Source organism: Sturnus vulgaris, chromosome 5, assembly GCF_052056855.1.
Source record: "Sturnus vulgaris isolate bStuVul1 chromosome 5, bStuVul1.hap1, whole genome shotgun sequence".
Taxonomy (NCBI): Eukaryota; Metazoa; Chordata; class Aves; order Passeriformes; family Sturnidae; genus Sturnus; species Sturnus vulgaris.
The window spans coordinates 66,631,147-66,651,962 of NC_142247.1; the positions used below are offsets into that span (position 1 = coordinate 66,631,147).

Consider the following 20,816-nt stretch of genomic DNA (forward strand, 5'->3'; position numbering starts at 1 on the left):
AGCTGCAAAAATTACAATTAGAATGAACGTGATGGAAAACAATGTGATCCTGCCTGCTACAGTAAAACCGTGAAGCAGAAAAAAAATAAAGGCAGTGTTAACTCTGCTCATTTAAAAATAGTAAGTCACTGTTTCTTCTCCCTTGGTGTCTTTCTCAATCAGTGTCCAGCCTCTGCAGTAATGACTCAGGAGTCCTGAGGAACACATGCTTTCTGATTTGCATGACTGCATGATGAAAACGTGCAGCCTAGTGCATATCCATTAGAGAGAGTGAAGGGATGGAAGTGCAGACAGTAATCTTTTGGGATGCTGATAATGAATGCACCTGTAAGCTCTATCTCATTGCCTCCATTGGAGCGGAGCATGGCTGCAAATCACTGAAACCTGATAGATCTACATGTCTAGTGATTTATTATTACTATTGAAAATAACAACAGTTTTATTAATTTATATATATACACCCACTGTGTTCAAGTAGTTAAAAGAGGCTTGCTTAGTCCTGCATACTAGTGAGGGTTCCCCCCGTGCCTACTCTTATCTTCCAAAGCATCCAAGTGTTTTTAGCAGCAGTTGTCAAAGAATCGGACTAGACAACAGAATTGCCATGTCGGGTGCCAGAAGTCTTCTGAAAAAGTGGCAGAATATTGCTGTCCTGGATATACAGGAAATAGGATGGGGAACATGCCCCAGTCCTACATGAGCAACTGAAGGTAAAAAACGAAAAATCTCACTTTTTCTTTCTCCCAAGCTTTTTCATTTACAAAATTTGTAATTCTGTTCTTTTTATATACATACATTTGCAAATGTGACTGAAATAAATTCAAGGAACTGAAAACACATCACTACTGGGTTTTTTTAAAGCTCGTATTAGTCAAACCATCCGACTAGCTTGTGATACTACTTCTGTCAGTGAGGTTTGGGTAAAGAGCAGAGCAGCTTTCTCCTAGAAGGTCCCAGGACATTTCACTTAATCTTCTGCCTCCCACCCTGGGTCTCACTCACATATTTCAGTTTGTCTCCTTGTGTGGCCATACTGGGAGCATTCTCAAGCTAAACCCACAGGAAAGAAACAGAGAAGAACAGGAACCGTGCAAGAGCCTGCCTGGACAGATTGAATAATGCTCCCAATTTGTTAAGATGACTGAACTTTCCCAGTGTTATTGTTTTATCATTCCTTTGAAATCATAACTTAATACTTTTATTCTCTGTGAACTAGTACACTAAACACAGTTACTTAATGGTGAAGTATTAGAAAAACATTATTGTAAACATATAGTAATAATGTAAATATACTGACATATGCTTATGATTATTGTTATAAATACCTTTTGGGAAAGCCATATCGAATTTATAAAATTTGGCTTTAACCATGGCCCAAAATTCAGGATTCTGTTGAACACATTTGGCCTGAATCTTTCTGAGTCTCCATGTGAAGAAAGTCTAGGCTTTCAAAACAGACTGAGCCTGCCCATAACACAACAGGATCAGAGACATACTTTTCCCGCAAGGAAAAGCACTTCAAACACCAGGGTGCCAGTCTGTCAGCACTTATCACTCAGTAGGTTATTCTATCTTTCCAGCAGATTCCCCTTCCAAACTTATACTTCATCACACTCCTGACCTTGCTGCATGTGGCCCCTTCAGCAGAGTTCAAGTCTGCCCCATGTAAGACAGGGAAAGTTTATTCACCACCACTTCTCGTTATCATCTCAGAGACTTGTTCATTGTAAGCCAGAATTATTTACTCTGCTGCTTTGGAGGCATTCATGGAGAACGAAGACTTGAAGAAAAGTCTAACCAAGAAAATGTTATATGCTGCAAAGAAAATGAGCAAAAATCTTGCCTTTCAGAAGTGAATGATTGCTTCTGCTCTTGTTTGGTGAGCAACTTTCCATCCAAAAATGGGATGGAAACTGAGGTAGCCAGACCATTTTGTGCTCCAGCTAATACAGTGTTTCAGATCAAGAAAAACAGGCAGGGCTGCATCACTCTGGCCTGCCTCCTATGGACTCTTTTTTTTTTTTTTCTTTTAAAACATTCCATTTGCTGTTCAAGCCAAGACAAGAAAAGAAACATTTTTAACCTTAAGGGTCTGACATAAGCCTACAAAATTAAATAGCCAGGACTAAAGTAAGGCAGGTTTTACAGTTCTTAAGAGGCTATCCTTTGTTCCTTCCTTAACAGTACATTATAGCCAGGGAAAACTTTCCAAGCTGAAAGCAAACAGGCAAGAGCAGATTCAACTGCCTTTATTTGAACTGAAATCTATGCAGGTCAGGACCACATGGTACTAAATACTCTACAAATAAAGAGCAAGTATCAATACCTTCCCTGATGAGCTTACATGTAGGAAGATAAAACAAACAGAAGATGAGTGGAGGAAAAGTCTGTGTAATTACAGGAACATAGTACAGTCACCCCTAGAGCTGCTCAGACTTGAGCTTCCAGACCCCAAGTCTAAGTTTGGAGCAATAAATAAAATGTGCCAGACACTATTTGCAGACTCTGAGACAAAGCAGCCTGGCACAGCTTCTGTCTATAAAGCTAAGCACTCATTCCCTTCAAAACCAAGTGGTCTCATCCATATTGTATCCAGGGAGGGCTCACATCCCCCCCACTTACAATCAGGCAGTTTGGAAATGTGCTCGTGGACAAGAGGAAAAACCAGTCCAGTGAACACACTAACAAACACCACAGGCCAGTGCAGGCCAACACAGTCTCCTGGCCTTGTTTCACTTGCAAATACAGATGTGACTCATCTGTCTCCCCTGTGATCAGCTTCACAGTCCCTGCACACACAAGGGAAATGTGCCACTAAAGCCATCAGCCAGTGACAGAGCCAGAAAAACATCCCATCAAGTTTTGGCACTTAAAAAAATACTGCCTTTCATTGTGTAATTCCTGTGGAAAATACAAGACGTGGCAAAACCTTGAAAAATATTCCTGCAGTGTGAATACACATCCAAATCAGGCTAACACAGCCATCAGGTAGAAATCAAAAAAGGAAGGGAGTTCGAGGTTTTATTAGCATGTGGACAGATAAATTACAGGTGAACTCTTTGAAAATTTAACTGTTTTCTTTTAAAAGAAAAACCAGTACTAGGCTAAAATTTCAGGTGTTTTTTACAATCACTGAAGCTATTTTCAGAAAAGCTTTGACAAAACTGGAAAGAAACAGCAGAGAGGCGATATCCACTACACAAGTGCACACAAGTGTCCTTCTACAAGGTGCTGCTGGTTTTAGAGCAGAAGTTCACCAGTGTTCATTCTTCACAGATGTGCTTAGTTCACCTCCCATGTGATACCAACCTAAAAAGAGAGGGGATAACCATGCAGACAAGACTGTGGCAAGGGGACACTACTCATCTCCAGTGCTTGTCACATCCCTCATGCCACATGTCACCATCTCTTCCCTTTGCCACAGCACTCAGTCATGGAGCCCATCTCAGCTGCAGTCAGAACTGGCTTATTTACCATAAAGCCCTGACATTCAGCGCTGCTGTGCTTGCTGGAGATGGATCTGCAGGACTGAGGACAGAAGGCTCATGATGAAATGAGAGTGGAAATGGGGAATAACCTTATAAGATGGCAGAGTTACAGACAAAGAAAGGTATGTCATGAGTCTCTTGCTCTCTTCCACCACATGCTCAGAAGGGATTAATAATTGGTCAAGAAACTAGCAAAATTATTGCCAGCATCTCATGTCATATTCAGATGAGCTGCTTCATTTTTTTTTTTAATGAATTCATGTGAAAGAAAAGCTAAAACAAAAAAATAATCAGCATGGATCTTGGAAGAAAGAATTTCAGGAAGTATTTTATGTCAAAGAACAGCCCTTCTGCCAACCAGCTGTTGGGGTATTTTTAACAATTTTTGAGAGTTGCACTTCTGCAGCTTCTTTTCTTTTTTCTATTCCAGAAGTCTTGGGGATGTTTGTCTTCTAATTTTGAGCCCACTCATAAGCTGGGAATTCTTTTCCCAATAAGTGAGTGTGAATGATATGAATGGAGACTGCAGAAGTGCTTACCTCTTCTCTTGCTGCTTGCTATTTGCATAACTCTTCCTTGAAAGTAATGGTAGAAACTTTTTCATGGGTTTATATGGATCTATGGAAACCAAAAACTCAGCCTTCCTACATGTATTTATAAAGAGTTCTGCAGAATAGAAGGACTTTGTTTAATATGAAGAAACTGAAACCAGGAGCCACGAGTTTGTCTGATACAGAAAGGAGTCTCACTCGCACAGTTCTTGGCACTTGCACCTCCTTTTAAATAGAAAAGGACTTACACAAAATGATCTTTCAAATTTTAGTGGATCAACATTTTGAAAATGCTCTCAATTTCTCTTGAAAAGCATCTGAGAATTGGTGCTACAAGTCCAATGCTTTGCTCCCACAAGAAACGTATCCTCAGTGGCCACAGACTTGTCCACTTGCACCTTCCAAACTCCTTCTGCAATCCCATCAAACTGATGGCAAGAACTGTTAATTACCTCTAACTGTGCAAGAGCAAATCACTGCACCTTCCTGACTCCAAGATGAATGAAAATAGTCCTACCTCATTTCTGAGGTATACCTTTGGTCTCTAACATACTTGCTAATTTCTTTCATCAGTTTCAACTCAAGCTCTTTGTACTCAGCAAATAGTCTAGGGAGGCTCTGAGTGCAGATGAACTTTAGCAATGCAGGTGATAATAACACCCACTTTTGTTGAGTATTGCACTTGCACACCTCAGAAGCTGTCTGCATCACCTAGCTATTTTGCTTAATGTAATCCTACCTGGTGCAACATGAGCAGTTGGTGCTGTGTCACAAGAGAAGAAACTTCTGCAAATGCCCAGGCTATTGCAGTTATTGCTGCAGCTGAAATTCCGTCTGATTGGTTCACTTCCAAATTTTCTGGTTCCTTTTCTGCTATTAAATCTTGAAAGCCTCCAAAATAAAAATGATATAATCCTGAACATAACAAAAGATGCATTCTTCCACATACTTGTAGATCATCTTTGGCCCACTTCCTGATTTTAGCAATTACAGCCTTCCTCCAAGCTCCCTGCATACTGCCCATATATACAAGGCTTTGTATGATCTGTCATTTAATTCAGAAAATTACAGCAAGTTAGTGCGGGAACCCTATGGTAGACAGTAGAGCAATTCAATACTAAAACACTGTTAGGTCTCTGTATGGCTTTCTTGATCGATGTTACACTGCTGATCTATTTTTATATATTATTTACTCTGGGACAGTGCCTGGAGGCCCCAGCCAGGGCAGGACCCCATAATACTGCACATGCTATCGAGAAGGATGCAAGGGCCTCTCCTCCTTGCAGCCTGTAGTCTAAATACACACTGAATGAGACCAGATGGAGAAGACAGTCAGAGGGAGGAAAAAGTGAGGCAGTTGTTAATTAGAGTGGCAGGCAGAGCACAACAGCTACTTGGCAATATACAGGCAATGTACACTTCCTGTCACTGTTGTCTGTTTTCTCTCTGTCCTCAGTGTTGTGTTTTACTACCTGCAGTGACCTAAGGACAAACACTCATACAGAGAGTTGTCTCCTCCATGTCTGAAACTCTGGGCACTTGTAAACATCTTCCACTGCCCACTGAATTAGGGCACAAAGTGGGTGATGTGAAATCATCCACCAGGTTTGGAGTGACCCATGGGAGGATGATGACTTTGGGGTGTCAAGGGAGCCCAGAAGGCAGCTGATCCCAGTGCAATTCATATAATCTCTGTCCTTATCCCCCTACACATTGCCAGCAGCAGGAACAGCCAAGAGTCCTTACGGTGTCCAGGAACACAAGTCTTAATTCAAGCCCAGGCTGTCCAGGGAACCAGCAATGGGTGCACCTCCCACCTAGCTCACTAAGTCTCACTTTGGTTGAAGATGGGCTTTTAAGCTCATAGCTTTGTGACCCAAATGCATTTCTTAACTTAGGGAGTACTTATTTCACATCCTCATCAGAGTCACGACTGCTTTACACACACATAAAATCCCCACTTTGTTTAGGTCCTCTGTGCAAACCCTAAATGTCCCTCTACGTTCTTAGGACTGTTCAGCTCTGATTTCCAAAGCAATAGTGTTGGGTCTGCAAGGTCAAGTAAAAACAATAAACATAAATTCCTGCAAACACTTCTGAATTGAATATACTTTAGACATTCCCAAACATAAGTCTAGTCCAGTATCATACTGGAAATCCACAGGCTCTGCATGGGTCAGCAGAGACCTCAGATAGTTCATCCTGATACTCCTCATGAATCCGTATTGCCTAACTTTCCCTCAGATCATCCTACAGCTGCTTTACACATGGACCTCCAGCAGCACCCATAGAAGCTCTCAAAATTTTTCTAACTCTCCTCTGAGTAACTTTAATTTTCCCACTTTTTTTTTTTCTTTAAATTCACAATGTCCATAACTGCATTTCCTCTGAGGATCAGTCCTTCTCAAGGAGATAGCAACCACCTAGAGTTACCACAGTATTTCCAACTACTTAGGCTGTTGTATGAAAGCAAGAGCCATCAGAAATAGGTTGACAAAAGAGTTCAGCTCCCATTCAGCTATTAAGCTCTGGATTTTCAAGTGCAGTGTTAGGTAACGTGGGACATGTAGGCTGTACATGATACAACATTTTTAGTAATATACAGCACAATAGCACTTCTTGGGATGCTGATAGTCTGTGTAATGACTGCTTCAAGGCAACAGGAAAAATGCGAGTGCTATCGTCTAGTTAGATATTAATAAAAGACTTCATGAATGTTTTACAAGAAATAAAAAGAAGAAAACACAAATTCTTTGAGGCAGTTTCTGTAATTGTTTTAAAAGAACATTTTAGCAAACACATTCAATAGAGAGATTTTTCCCCCTTAAAATCAAGCTGAGTTGATTTTATTTGATCCTTATAATCTTAAGATAACATTAATCTTGCCTAATTTCAACCATCTAAAATTCTGACATTGTCTTGGCTCCCTGCAGAGAGGGTGGAGACAGGTACTGCCGAGTTAATTCATCCCCTGGCTCAGACACTGTGCTGCCCCTGGGAGCACCTCGTCCTGTACAGAAAACAGAGGAAGATTAGGAGACCATCTCACACTTCAGACAAGTGAAATAAATGCCATCTTAATGAGCTTTTCCACTCACTGTACTCGCATTGTTACAATATCTGAGCATCCATACTTTCCAAACCTGTAATCCTCACACTCTTTCTATGATAAATGGTTATTTTTACTCATTTACAGACAGACAGAGTTGAGGCAGGTAGAGGCCACGTTCTAGACCTGCAAAGGTATTTAGCAAGTTAATTGTCTAAATTAGGTGTTTTTCAGTCAGATGACAAATACTCAGTGATGTAGACAAAGCAGTGGGTGCCCTTAGGAATTTGCTAGGATCTAAGCAGAACTGACTTGCCTTCAGGACATATGTCATGGAATTAACCCTAGGTCTCCTGAGCTGCTGCCCTAACCTTTGGAATGTCCTTAACATTAAGCAAATCCTCTGCTGTTTTTTGAATAAAACTTTTGAAGTATTTACAGTCATGTCTTCTTTGTCAAACTCTAACAAGCCACGCACATTCAAAGCCTTTCATTCTTCCTCATAAATCAAACATGACTCCAAGCCTCCCTTCTCACTTTTTTTGGTCTTCTCTAAGCTATCCTTAGATCTTAACTTAGCAGTTAAGAGCACAATGAGGCCAAAATTCCAGAATTTTTTAGGTGTTACTGTGATACAACTAAACACAGGAGCACCAGCAGAGAGTTAGATCTTGCACTAAAACCAGTTAAAATAGTAGATTAACTTCAGAGTTCTGCTCTGGTATGTGGCTTCTGAACACTCTGCATCACAGCACAGTGCATTGACACCACGTCTCTTGGACTTAGAGAAGTAATTGACCAAGACCTTAAAATTTAAATACTTGGGGCATGTCAACACGAGAGTCCAGACACAGTAAGATTTGACTTTGCAGCACACTGGCTGCTCAGCAATCACATCCCACAAAAGCGTGTATTAGGAGGAAACAAGTTACTTAATTTGGAAGCAACTTACTTCATTTGAACAACAGCCTTAGGGCAGACACCCTGTGACAGGGCATGCAGAGCCAGTGTGAGGAAGATACCACTCTGCACACTGTTATTCCAGTGGAACAGTGGCTGACTCCCACATGTAGACAAACTTTATCAGTCCAGAGCAGGCTTCAGCACTGGGTGATACGTTCTTCTTAGAATAATCCTGGGGAGAACTGCTGAATGCTGACCATGTCCTCTGACTTGCCTGGAACTTGAACCTGGGTTGCAGTATGAGTCAATTTATAAAACAGTTTCTTTTCCTTTCATCTGGAAAGATATTTTTTCTTTTATTATCTCATTAAAGTGAAGCAGAAAAGCAAGTTTCTGTAGGGAGAGAGGTGTCACCCCCATACTATTCAAGCAAATGACAGGATAAAAACACTGGTACTAAACAAGTGCAGTTTTCCTCTTCTAAGCCAGCTGCCTTGATCCCTAACTAATCAAAACAATCGTGTATCAACCTTGAATTATCAAAGTCTAACCATGTTCTGTTTTCAGAAACCATGAGCACAGAGTATAGACAGCTTGGGGGAAACACACAGGTAAAGTACCACGCATCTTTCAAGAAAGATATTGAAATAATTATAAAAGGTTTTTCAGACTTCTAATTATTAAAGGGATATTTGATCATCTCCTGTATTAACTAGACTCCCAAAATCTTACACAGTTACTATTATATTGAATCCAGTAGCTTGTTTGTGGACTAGCTCTTATTGTGCAAATAAGGTTCAGTTTCTGGGGATATGAAGAAAACAAGATTCTGCAACATCCTTTGCATGGAACTGCCTTGTCTCCCTTCTGAAACAGAAAAAGTTAAATCTCCTACACCAGTATGAGAAAGTTCTGCCCAACCACCCAGCTTCAGAACAAGGAAATGTTTGTTCTTGTCAGGGTTTCCAACCTGTCTTGCAAACCACCAGAGGAACAAATTACTTCAGAGTTTTACACACACCAGAGAATCCCAGGCAGCACTGTATCTCTGTAGGGGAACGAAGAGTAAGTGCTTAGGCAGCAAACACTGCCAAAAACTCAAATGCCTATTTTGGGACTTTCTCTCAGCTTAACAGAAAAGCAGAAGGTGGAAATGACTGCTACATGAGAAAAGACACCCATGGGACTGAGGTCACACCTTCAACTTGAGATGTCCAAAAAGAGCTCTGAGCAACTGCTGCAGCCTCCTCAGCATATCTGGGTTTTCCTTCTGAGTGACAGCACACACAGGCTAAGCCTGGCAAGATTTCCATAACAGAATATAAGGGCAGCTCAGAGCAGATCCCATCAGTGAGATCTAGTAAAACAAGTTGGAAAAACACTATTGATCTTCTAGGAGAGAGAGAGTACTGGAGACACTGAATGAGGATCCTGAATCCTGAGCACAAGGCTCAGAGTCTTGGTGGCTCTTCAGAACAAACTGTTCCCTCATTGTCCATCACTTATTTCTCCATCCTCCATCAGCACCTTTTCAACTTTTCTAACTGCTTGTGCTCACACCTCTTCTCCCATCTAGCTCAAACCAGAATAAAGAGAGTCAGCACAATTTAAACAGGGTCATGCTTTCCAAGCATCAAACCAGTATTTTGCTGAGAAAAGAATGAAAACAAATTGTACATTGCCTACTGCAAGTCCTTGTGAGATTCCCCCAGGGCCACCACAACAGACCACTGTAATCTCTGCTGATGCTAGCACTGAAGATAACAATGCTGCTTGTTATCAAAGCCACACTGTGTCCCAGTTATTCTGGCCTTACACACTATTTATCTTATAAAGATGAGTGCAGCACTTTATAGATTGTCTAATACTTTATCTTGGAGATGTCAAATCCCACTTTCCATTGTGTCATGTTGAATTCCTGGATGGAAAATAAAACACAACAAATTCACACACATTCCAAAATGCTTTTCTCACAGCACTTCAGTGGCATTTACCTTGTTTGTAGGGAAAGGAAGGAAGGAAAGCACAGAAAGGATGGAAAGTACTTTTTTTTAACACCATTTACTAGAACAGATTTTATTACCCATAAATAATGGTGGTAACCTAGGATAAAAATAGAAATAAAGCCTGTCTTCACTAAGAAAATTACTATCCATATTTCATCACTGACCAACTGCAGAACAGCTGTGCCTGTGATATCAATGTTATCACAAAGGAATTTCTACCATTGTCGTGAAAACCTGGCAGAAGACCTGAAATCTGTCAGAATTCTCTCCCTTTAACAGTTTAACACCCCACATGTCAGATTACTGGAGTAGAGTACCCCTGGGGAGTGAGAGATTTTCATCATGTCATGTCATGACCATTTCTGGCAATTGACAGGATACAGGAAAACTATGCCTGAAGCTTTAGAAAAGCACAAGAAAGAGTTTAACTGTAGGAAGGAGATGGAATTTCAGAAGGGAGTTTGGAAGCAGGAGCAGATTGTCCTGTGACTCGAAACCACCTGGAGAACTGCTGCTGCTAAAAGGTAAGGATGGTCAATTCCTGTCAGGAAAGACCAAGCCCTTGTGCCACAGGACATGCTGGCAGTAGCACAGACCCAGCACAATGGGGGAGGAAAAAAAAAAACCACACAGAATCTCACCTTGGCTTTTAAATGAAAGACAACAATTGCATTCTGCTTTTTTCTTTTTTCTCTTGCTTTGAAAGCAGAGGTTTGAGATTAACTGCCTGCACCGTTTGCTGCATACACCTGCTTTTCTGTCAGGCTGTGAAAAGCTAGAGAAACTGGCACTGGAGCTTTCAGTAGTGTATTGTGCCTCAGTATTCATTCTTCATCCTTACACATCAGTGTACAACAGCAACAAATAGAGAAAAAAACCCAATCCTTCCATCATTCCATCACTGAGGGAGCCAAAGCACAGTAACTCATCTTTCACCAAGCAGGAAGGATTTGATTTTAAGTACCATTGAGGAGATAACTGTCTGTGTTACGAGTTTCATTATGGTGCTCGTGTTGCCATTTAGGAAAGTAATGAGCTGTAGCAAAGTCACAGGAAGCAAAGGACACAGGAGCTTCAGTCTCCAGAGGACAGCAAAGCAATTTATCTGTACGTAGACGTGTAAAACTCTTTAGGGAAATAATAATTTAAAAAAAAAAAAAAACTGAACTAAAAACCAAATCACAAACGTGAATTTGTAGACAGATGCCTTAAGAAAATCAGCCCATTTCCCCTTTCACATAAATTTTATTATGTGAGTTTAATCAATCTTTAACCTAAGCAGTTCATAATTATTTTATCTAAGGACAGAAAATTTTTTCATGTGAAAACTCCTTTAACTTCACTGAAAGTTTCACAGGTTGTTGGGATGTTATAGTGGGGAAAGTATTTCTTTGCCATAAATATATATCTTTTTTTTTCAAGCTGAGGCAGCTTTATGAGATGAAATATATCTGCTTTTTGTAGATGTCACTAGAGGACTCTAAACACCAAATCATAACTCCAAAACAAACCTGTACACTGCAAACAGTATTACCCAAGACATTCATCTTAAAAAGACAGCACAGAGGAGCACAGCAAAATTCACCTTTTTTTTTCTAGAAAGAGCACCTGAAAGACCCTTGGGCCTGAACAATGCTAGTAACTTCTTTAGATGCACCCATTCTCTTACTGTTTCCTCAGTTAGGTGGGGGTGACATTCCAAAAATCACATCAAGTCAGCTTCTCCTTAAAGCCTTTAAAGCATTGAGTTCAATTTGCAAAATAATAAACTGAGACTTAAAATAAACACCTTGGGTTTCATGAGGTCTGAGAAAACCTCACTTCGGACAAGATTACAGATTGTGTAAGACATCAGATCAACTGACCACAATGATTCAGACTGTAGTTATGTAAAGCATCCCTGCCTATTAAAATAGTTTTAGGGAAAAATCAGATTAATAACAGAGATTTATGATATTAACTGACTCTTCAGTCAGCCAAGTTCAGCTTTAAAGACCAGATAAAGCTGTCTTTTGGTGTTTCCAGGCTGTACATGCCACAGGGGCACACAGCACAGAGCTGTGCCTGCTCAGTGCCTGTGGTGCTCAGAACAGGCACTGCTCTGTACCTCACCTGCAAAGCTGGGTGTGCCAGAGTGCCCAGTTCTCCCACTGGAAGGAGAGGATCCACCTCTCCCAACACCGTTCATCCAGCAGCTCCAGGGTTAGCATGCTCCTTTGGAACAGGTAGGAATGGTCTCATTATGATTAACTCAGTGGTGCAGCTCAGTACCAGGCAGGAAATATCAACACTGACACCAAAACGTCAATTGGGGCAGATCCAGTAAAAGAAGTCTAATCCCTGGAAGATGCTGCAAAGCCAGTCTCTTCCTGCTGGGACTGACAATGGAGCAAAAATGTGAAACTGAGGTGGCTGGGAAAGTAAACACCAACACCACCACTGCTCTGACCCACACTTGGGAAACTCCCCTTCCAGATCACCTCAGCACTGAGCCACTGAAGTATGTGCTAAAGGTTTCTTTCACAATTTAGTTTTTATTTTAAATATTGGCAGAAGTAAAGACTGCTCATATCTGTCTGCTGTGAGTGCTCCTTGCTGAGGATTTCGAATGAGTCTCATGGCAAGGGGCTTTCAACTTGATGATCTTCAAGGTCCCTTCCAACCCAAACTATTTTATGACTTATGATGTCTGACAGTGCCTGCTACTGAAACATAGCTAATAAATTAATAAAAGCTCCTCTGAATAAGGAAAGGCCCACTGCTTGTAACTAATGACTATATAAACACAAGTGACAAATTTGTTCTGTCTTCTCTGATTTCTACTGAACTAAAATGGATCTTCAGAGAGATATAAAATACAATCACTCTTTTAGTAGGACATAGCATAGTAGCAGCTTTGAAGATTTATTTATGTTCTTAATAAAGGTTTTCAAGCACCTGCTTAAAAACAGGAAATAACACATGAAATTAAGTAAAGGATTTAGAGGTAATTTATATGCGGGTGGAACCTTTCTTTCACAAGATAAGAGAATGGATATGAGAATGCTACATTCTGCAAAGCTACAGATTATGATAGTGCAGAGAACTTTACAGCTGGAGCTGGTTATTACTGTAAATCTTAGAGAAAAGGAACTGCACTTGCAACAGCCTGTTGCTACTTGCCATTGCCCTTTATTTTATTTTCTTCTCTCAAAGTGGAGCGCTCTGGATACCCAAGGATATTATGAGCATTTTTCCTATATTACTAAAGCCTTTTAGTATAAGCCTTTACAAAACCTCACACATATGTATTATAAAATTACAGGGAATAAGTTCCATATGAAAAATCCATCATATTTCTTCTTACTGTTTTTTAGCAGAGATTCTGACATTAAGCATGAGAGCAACAGACATTGTTTTAATTCTTCATTGTGGAAGGGGAAAAAAATCAACTTTTTGCTTTTGGTTAGGAAAGGATTTTTTACATACTCCCTCTTTACAGTCTCCCCATTGCAAAACCAAAAAAGGATTTTAGACAGACAAAAAGTAACCACAATTATATGGAGTGTGTCATTGATAAATTCCAGGGGAATACAATAAGCTAGGTAGGCACATACCATTAGATCTAGCTGTTCAAAATCTTACAATTCTAGCCAAGATTAAGCTGGACTATTTGACCACACCAGCCCTCAAGACTGCACTTTAACTTTTAAAAGGCTCAATCTCACTCTAGGCTTAGACTTTATAAAAGTAACTCTTTCTAGAGACCATTTTACACAGTAGCCTATCTTTAAACATATGCTTAAGTCTCTTGAAGTCACTAAGTACAGATAGACTGAGAACAGGCCCAAGTCTTTCATTTTATGACAGCCTTAGCTTTGTATAATTTTAGTTAATCCTAGGCTTTCTGTTCCCAGTACATTTAGGCGTGAGTTATGCTGACACAAGATGAGATCAGACTTAGTGCTGTAGTGTCTTCAAGAATTTTGGAAGAGGATGTTCCAGGAAAATTGGTAACCTCTTTTCTGCCCACCCTCTTGGAGAAAAAAAAAAATCAGTAAGCAACAACAACCCAGCACGTCATTGGAGTATGTTTAGATGTTACAGAGGTTTTAGCCTCTCTTCTGCTGCATGACATCTGCTTCCTGCAAGTCTCCTGGTTCTCTGACCAGCTAAATTGGAAACAGTTTAATTATGGTTATTTATTTTGCTTTTAAACTGACCACATTAAAACAAAAAGCTCACACAACTCTTCTGTTTATAGTAGCACAGGAAGAAAAATATGCAAAGATGTACAAAAAAGGATAAGTGTTACAGAAAGCTGAGTAATACACCCAGTGTGAAATTCATGCAGGGCAGAAAGTCCTCACGAGTTACAGGTCTCCATGCACATATAAGCTCTAAAGCATGATGTCTTTAGCCACATATGTTCCGAGTCGTTTAGGATTTGTCCTGAAAACTAAGTTTGAAAATAAATGTCTCTAGTGTCCTGTGCTGAGTCTGAACAGGGAAACTATTAGGGAAACTCTCAGGTACCAACAGAGCTCTGAACATTAATCACATTTTCCAGTTACGTTGTGGGGAAGTGCAATGACTTAGTTAAGGCCAGGCTTAAACTACCACACCCATCACACTGATAGTCAATTGAGTCAATGATTCAACCCAGATGGGAATCCAGGTTCTTCTTGGCTTACTGTTATCTCTTCTGCCCATTAGGTTATGTGACTTCCATAAATTATTTTGCAGTTCCCGTTAAAAGAAAATAAATCCACATGATGCTAAATGCTCCCTTCCAGCTGTAATGCAAAGTGGAATTTTGGACCACAGTGCTGCTTCCTGACTCATCCTGGATCCCCTCCATGTGACGTTGGATCCATCTAAGCTGGGGAGAGCAGAATATAAGGGCTGTGCTTTTTTTGCTTTGTGCTTTTTTCTCTCACCCACTGTCAGATAACACATGCATGTTCTCGCAGCATGTCTCTATTACATGGAAAAAAAACAACAATACCAGAGAGAGGCCTTTCTGAATACACAATTATAGAAAGGAAAAGATAAAAGGGCTAGAGATTTATACAGGGATTATTTAAATAATGACTCACTGACATTGCTAAGTTTATAAAAAATATAAAACCCAGACAGAAATGTTGGGGCAGGGGAAAACTGTGTTAAGAAGTGTGACAGAGGTGCAGCACTATAAAAAAGTTAAAAATAACACACCCATGGAGCAAAATTTCCTTCACACATAAATACAGCCACTACGCTTCAGGTCCCATGCACATGGCTTCACTGTGAGCTTCTCTGTTGCTTGTTTGCAGCTGGAGGAAATCCAGAAAGCAAGGAAAACAAACACATGGCATGTTTCCTGCGTCCATCTGATGTAATGACATTTAGCACACACCTTTGGCTCTTTCCAGGGGTTAAAAAGACAAAGGGCCAAACAGAGCTCCGGCAATCCCGCAGGCTGCCCTGCCAAGACAGCGCGGTGGGAAAGCCTGCTTAACCAGCCCCAAAGGATTCCCTCACAGGGAAAACCTCAGAGAGCACAGAGGTGGCTCAGTGGCCAATTCCAGCCAAAGAAATCCTGGCATGTGCTGGGAATTCAGCTGATGAATCAGCCCCTCTGGATCCACAGGTGATGTCTACACATGTGGCACACACAGTGAAGCGACATCTGAGATTACAGCTGCTGGACTTTTAACAGCAAAAAGAATGAGAGGAAAAGCAAAACAGGGATTAAAAAAAGAATCTAGAAAGACATCATTATTTTGGCCACCCTGAGCTAGCAGCAGGCTCACAGGGTGACTCCAATGATCATGGCTTTCTGCCAGCTGAACTGTAAAGATCCTGACTGCGTGGGACATTCACTCCTCCGCTTGTTTTGTGACATGGAAGAGAGGCTTAGCATATATATACCTTCTGCTACGATCAAAACAAGGACAGGTGCTGTTGTAAGCATTTCATCCTTTGCTTTTCACTACCTTGCTGATTACATGGTTAGCTGCTTAATTATCAGTACTTAATCTCTGAGTAATAAAGATGCAGGATCCTCAAACACTTTAAAGGGCTCTTCCCCAATGAACAACATGTATTTCCATTTAACACTCTAGCTTAATTAAAACTTTTCCCCCCTCAGGGCCTTGTTTCATTTAATTCAATTGCAAAATCCCAGTAGAATGTCCAGGCTGCAGCACAATTTGTGTAATGAACACAGCGGTATCTGCAGTGAAAACATCACCTCTCAGAAAACAAAAAAGAGCCATTGGGAAGCAGAGTAGGATCACAGCAATTACAGTGCTTTGGAAGGTTAGTTGATGGAACAACCTGCAGCTGGGAAAGAAGCAGGCAAAGGCCAGTACTTGGGAGTGGCGTCAAAAAGAGGTACCAGTCTTCTGGGGATCTGACCATAGCTACTCCCCAAGAAAAAGCTGAGGGCAGGAATGCAACTCTAAATTATATTTTTCTCATGTTAGTCACCTTACTCAGTACTACTGAAAGGCACTTCTCCTTTCTTGGGATTATTGTCCTGAAAGCACCTACCAGTCTTTGTAATACAAGTCATTCTTGTATTTTCAGACGCAGCAGAGACTGGTGAAGCTGCTATTTCCATTTCTGGCTGAAGCACTCAATGGGCAGAGCCCACACACTCACTGTAGGAGACTTGGATTCACAACACTTCTGCTGGTCTAGAGCACAACTCCCAGTGCTTCAGCACTGCACCTAATGGGAGCCTGTTCTGCTGTCCACACCCTGAGAATCCCTGCTGGATCGACCCAGTCGTAAGAAGAGGGGAAGCAAATTTAGTTCCTGGATCTCAGGCTAGTCTGGATGTCTAAGCCAAAATAAAGTTCAACTGAAAGTGAAGCCAAGCTGCTCAGCCCGATCAAGGCGAAAATGCTTCAATTTATAAGACATCTCAGAGCAGGACTTGTCTTGGAAATTTTAAGAAAAGGAGGTGTGGCACCTGCAGAATTTGGATATCTCTGTTTGACAGTAGGTTTACAATTATGGATTAAAATACCCCCAATTCCTCTTTAGACACCCAACTTTCACAGAAGATTCTGGCCCTTACGCTTTGCAGGAGATGATGTGCTTTTCTGGATCAAGCCCATAATAACCTAAACAAACTAATTAAAAGGCAAAGATGAAAAATCACATCAATTATACTAACGAGGACTTGAAAAACAGTATAGAGGCGATGTGCCATTAGCATTAAACACCTCCAAATGGTAACCAGTGAAATCAAGTCTCCTTACTTGTCCCCCAGATTTGCAAGTAAAAGAGAGAAAGTGACGCGCCCCAATTCTTCAAGCTCTTCCCTACATCTTCCTGGCCTCTGTCAGAGACACAGACACAGTGTGAACTGCTGCTTTCTCAGTTTCTGGTCCCATTTATCTCTATTATTCTTGGAGAAGTTGCCCCAATTCAAACCGAAGTGAAGCTCTTTCTGAGGAAACATAGGTGGCTGCTTTGTGCTCCTGCAGCACAGTCACCGATTACCTAACGCGCTCAGGAATGTTTCCCTCCTACAAGCAACAACTTTCATTTTGCAATATTCGCTGAAGCACAAGGATCTTTCCCACCCTGGGAGCTCCTTCACTTGCCGAAGTGGCGGTGGTCCCTGTGAGCAGGGATGATCTGCTCTCAGCGAGCAGCGCGCCCAGCCAGGTGCGCTGCGCTCCCAGGGACGGGGCGCTCGGCAGCCGCGCTCACGGCGATGCTGGAGGGCTGTGCAGAAGGCAAGCGATTCTGCCACCGCTCCAGCAAGCAACACTTCTGCTGAGGAGAATGGGTTGATCATGCCCTGCTGCCTTACCAGAGCCCGGAGCAAGAGTGCCGGGCTGAGCACATAAGCTCCTCTCCCATCTCACAGCCTCTACGCCCCGCTCCCCAAAACTAACTCCTTCTCTTCCTTCGGCCCCAAGCCCACCGCTGGCAGAGCCTGGCCCGTTCCTAAGCCAGCCCCACCTCCCGCCGACAGCGAGGCAGGTGGCCCGGGGGCCGCCAGGTGCCGGCACCGCTCCGCTCCTGCCGGGGCAGCCCCGGCGGCGCCCGGGGCAGGGGCGAGCGGAGGGTCCGGGACAGGCAGCGGGGACCGCACGCACCTTCCTTCCCACACCGCCCTCCACCCTTCTCCGCAGCGGCGTAAAGTGCCCCAGCGGCCGCGGAGCCGGCCGGTACCTGCGGGGGAGCGGCGGAGAGCAGCGGGGCCGGGCCGGGCCGGGGTGTCGGAGGCGTTGTGCGAGCGCGGCTCCTCCCCGGCGGTAGCGGAGACAGCGGAGGGTCTCGCTCCTTCTGCGCGAGTGTCAGACTTTCCCTCGGCCGCCCGCCCTCCATCCCGCCACCCCTTTCCACTCCCTCGCACGCACATGCACACCCCTCCAGCAAATGGGCTGCCGCCTGACAGTGCGCCTGTGTGTCGGGGTGTCTGTCTGTCAGCCGGCGCAGGCACACACCCCCTGCTCCGCCGCTCTCCCGGTCAGTGCCGGGCTGCGCACGCCGGTACCGATGTGTCCGCACGGGAACCCTGAGCCCCTATGCCGTGTCCGGCACGGCCGGATCACACACCTGCGAGCTCGCACAGGAGCGTCCCGACCTGTCCCTGCGAGCGCCGTGCTGCTCCGCATCCACACGGCTACAGCAGGTCCATGTGTTCCATGACACATTCCCCCTGGGTCGGAACTGCAGCGCACGGGCTTGTAGACCGATTGAGTAAAAAAAGCCAGCTCGCCACACTCCCTGATGGGTGGCCCGGAGCTCAGGGCTGGTGTGCATTTAAGAGTTTACCCGTGTGCACAGCTGTAGCTGCCAGGCACACATCTGCCTTGGCATTTATTTGTTTTGCACCCGGAATGTGCTACATTGGTGGTTCTCTGGCTTTTTGCATGCTTCAGACCACTTCCTAAGGGAGAATTTCTCTGCTGGACCAGCTCACTCCTACCCTAAACCATTCTCTCCGGCACATTTCCTCTGTGGCCGCCCGAGGAAGAGCCTGGCTGCCCACAGGCCCAGCGGCCCTGCACACACGGCGCGGCCGTGTCAGAGCCTTCCCGGCGGGACACACTGGGGCTCTGTCAGGAGCTCCGCTTCCCTCAGTGAAGGGCTCAGATTGAAAACCTTCAGCTCGCTGGTGGAACAGACCCCGACTGTTGCTCCCGTGAAATAACAGCAGAACCAAACAAGTCCAGAGAAATATATTGGAGTTTCCACCGTGTAACTCGCCTCAGCAGAGCTTCATCCTCGCCTACCATTCACACACAAGTCAGATGGGTGGTCTGGGTATACAGGGCAGAAGCTAAATAAGAGGAGTTTTTTAGGTTCACCAAAAGTCAACTTTACACCTTTTTCACCTACGTTTTTTTAAACAGTTTGTCACTACAGTACCAAACTGGCATTGTTTTTACAAATTCTACACACACAAATACAGACTGTACTTAATCTACACGTATTTTGTATTCCTAAAAGACAAAGGGAGGAATTTGGAGATAGGTTCACTGTTGATTTCAGCTGTTTAAGGCCTGCAAAAAAAAAAAAAAAAAAGGAGATTTTATACTGAATTACCACATTCATATCATTATCATTTCCATTGCTTTAATCCCCACATGGCACTGCTTAATACAAATATAATTGGGATGAGTATGATGCAGATTTGAGCTCAGTTTATGTTTTGAATTTCTGCAGAGTAATTATCTCACTTTACCTTGTTCCCACTCACTGAAGATCACAGACACTGCTGATAACTCCCTTCTGCAGCTGAAGAAACTCAACAAATAGAAAATGAGGAGCAGGTTGATGGAAGAGTTGTGGGATTTTTGGATTTTTTCAGGCGTTTATTAGAACTACAGAATAGGGGTTCGAGGTACGCTGAGAACATGAATCCTGATAAAAAGAAAATGTGCTTCAAAGTTCTGTTTGTTTCATGTTCTGGAGATGCTTCAGACTCCTGTGAAAAAGGAATCAGCATGAATGTCTCCTTTTCTCATTTGTGGAACAAGTCTACAGACTCTGTGAAATGTAGGGGGGGAAATAAATGTTTTGTAAATTATTTTATTTTACCAGCTTAAGGGAGGGGTGGAATAAATATCAGAAGATTTATCTTTTCAAGGGTTATAAAACCGCATTTGTGCAATAGGAGCTCTTCATGAAGAGGAGGAAAGCAGGAAAAAATCCGCCCTCTTGTGGCTGCTGGCGGAAGGAAAGCTGATAAATTCACTTTTCTGTGCAGACAGCAGGGAACGAACGCGCTTTTGTGTGGCTCGCTAGGAAGGCTCTCAGGCGAGGCTACGCGAGGTCATGCCATGGACACAGCCTGAGCAGGCATTCTCCATCTGCACAATATCATTGTAAATGATCGCTCCATGCATTCCTTGGCATTGCATTTTAAAACACTGTTCAGAAATTCCCAGAGCCGATAAGTACAGCTTTACTGGGAAAGTCAGAAAGAATTTTACCTTTCTCAGCATATGTGTTAATGTCACCTCTTTGAGTGGCTTTTTTGGTCAGGACTGCTTTTGCTCTTAACACCGAAATTGGATTTTCTGCCAAATTTACAGAAATGGTCTGAAGTTTCCATAGGAAAAGCAAGGTTCCTTCCCGTGTTTTGAAGATGTGATGATTATAATGATGATGAGGATGATGACATTATTTTTCGTGCAGAAAGGACACTGACTATTGGATGGCAGAAGCATTCAACAAGTCCTTTTAAATATGATTTTCAAAAGTGATGGGTTTTTCTCTCTCTTTTTTTTTCCCTTTAGTAGCTAATTTGGGACTTCCCTAAGGCCAAATTGCACACCCAGTGCCCAGCACAACTGTTCAAATTTCCTTTAAAGTTGAGTGGCTC

The 20,816-nt window shown here is 42.7% G+C and overlaps 1 protein-coding gene across 1 annotated transcript in view; it reads right to left on the bottom strand.

The window, feature by feature from the left end:
* SEMA3D (semaphorin 3D) overlaps positions 1–18,376 on the bottom strand; it is a 139,028-nt gene extending 120,652 nt beyond the window's left edge. The window contains exon 1 of the mRNA XM_088165887.1: positions 18,155–18,376. The gene's annotated coding sequence lies outside the window, so the exon portion shown is untranslated. The remainder of the gene's footprint in view (positions 1–18,154) is intronic.
* Positions 18,377–20,816: the final 2,440 nt, after the last annotated feature.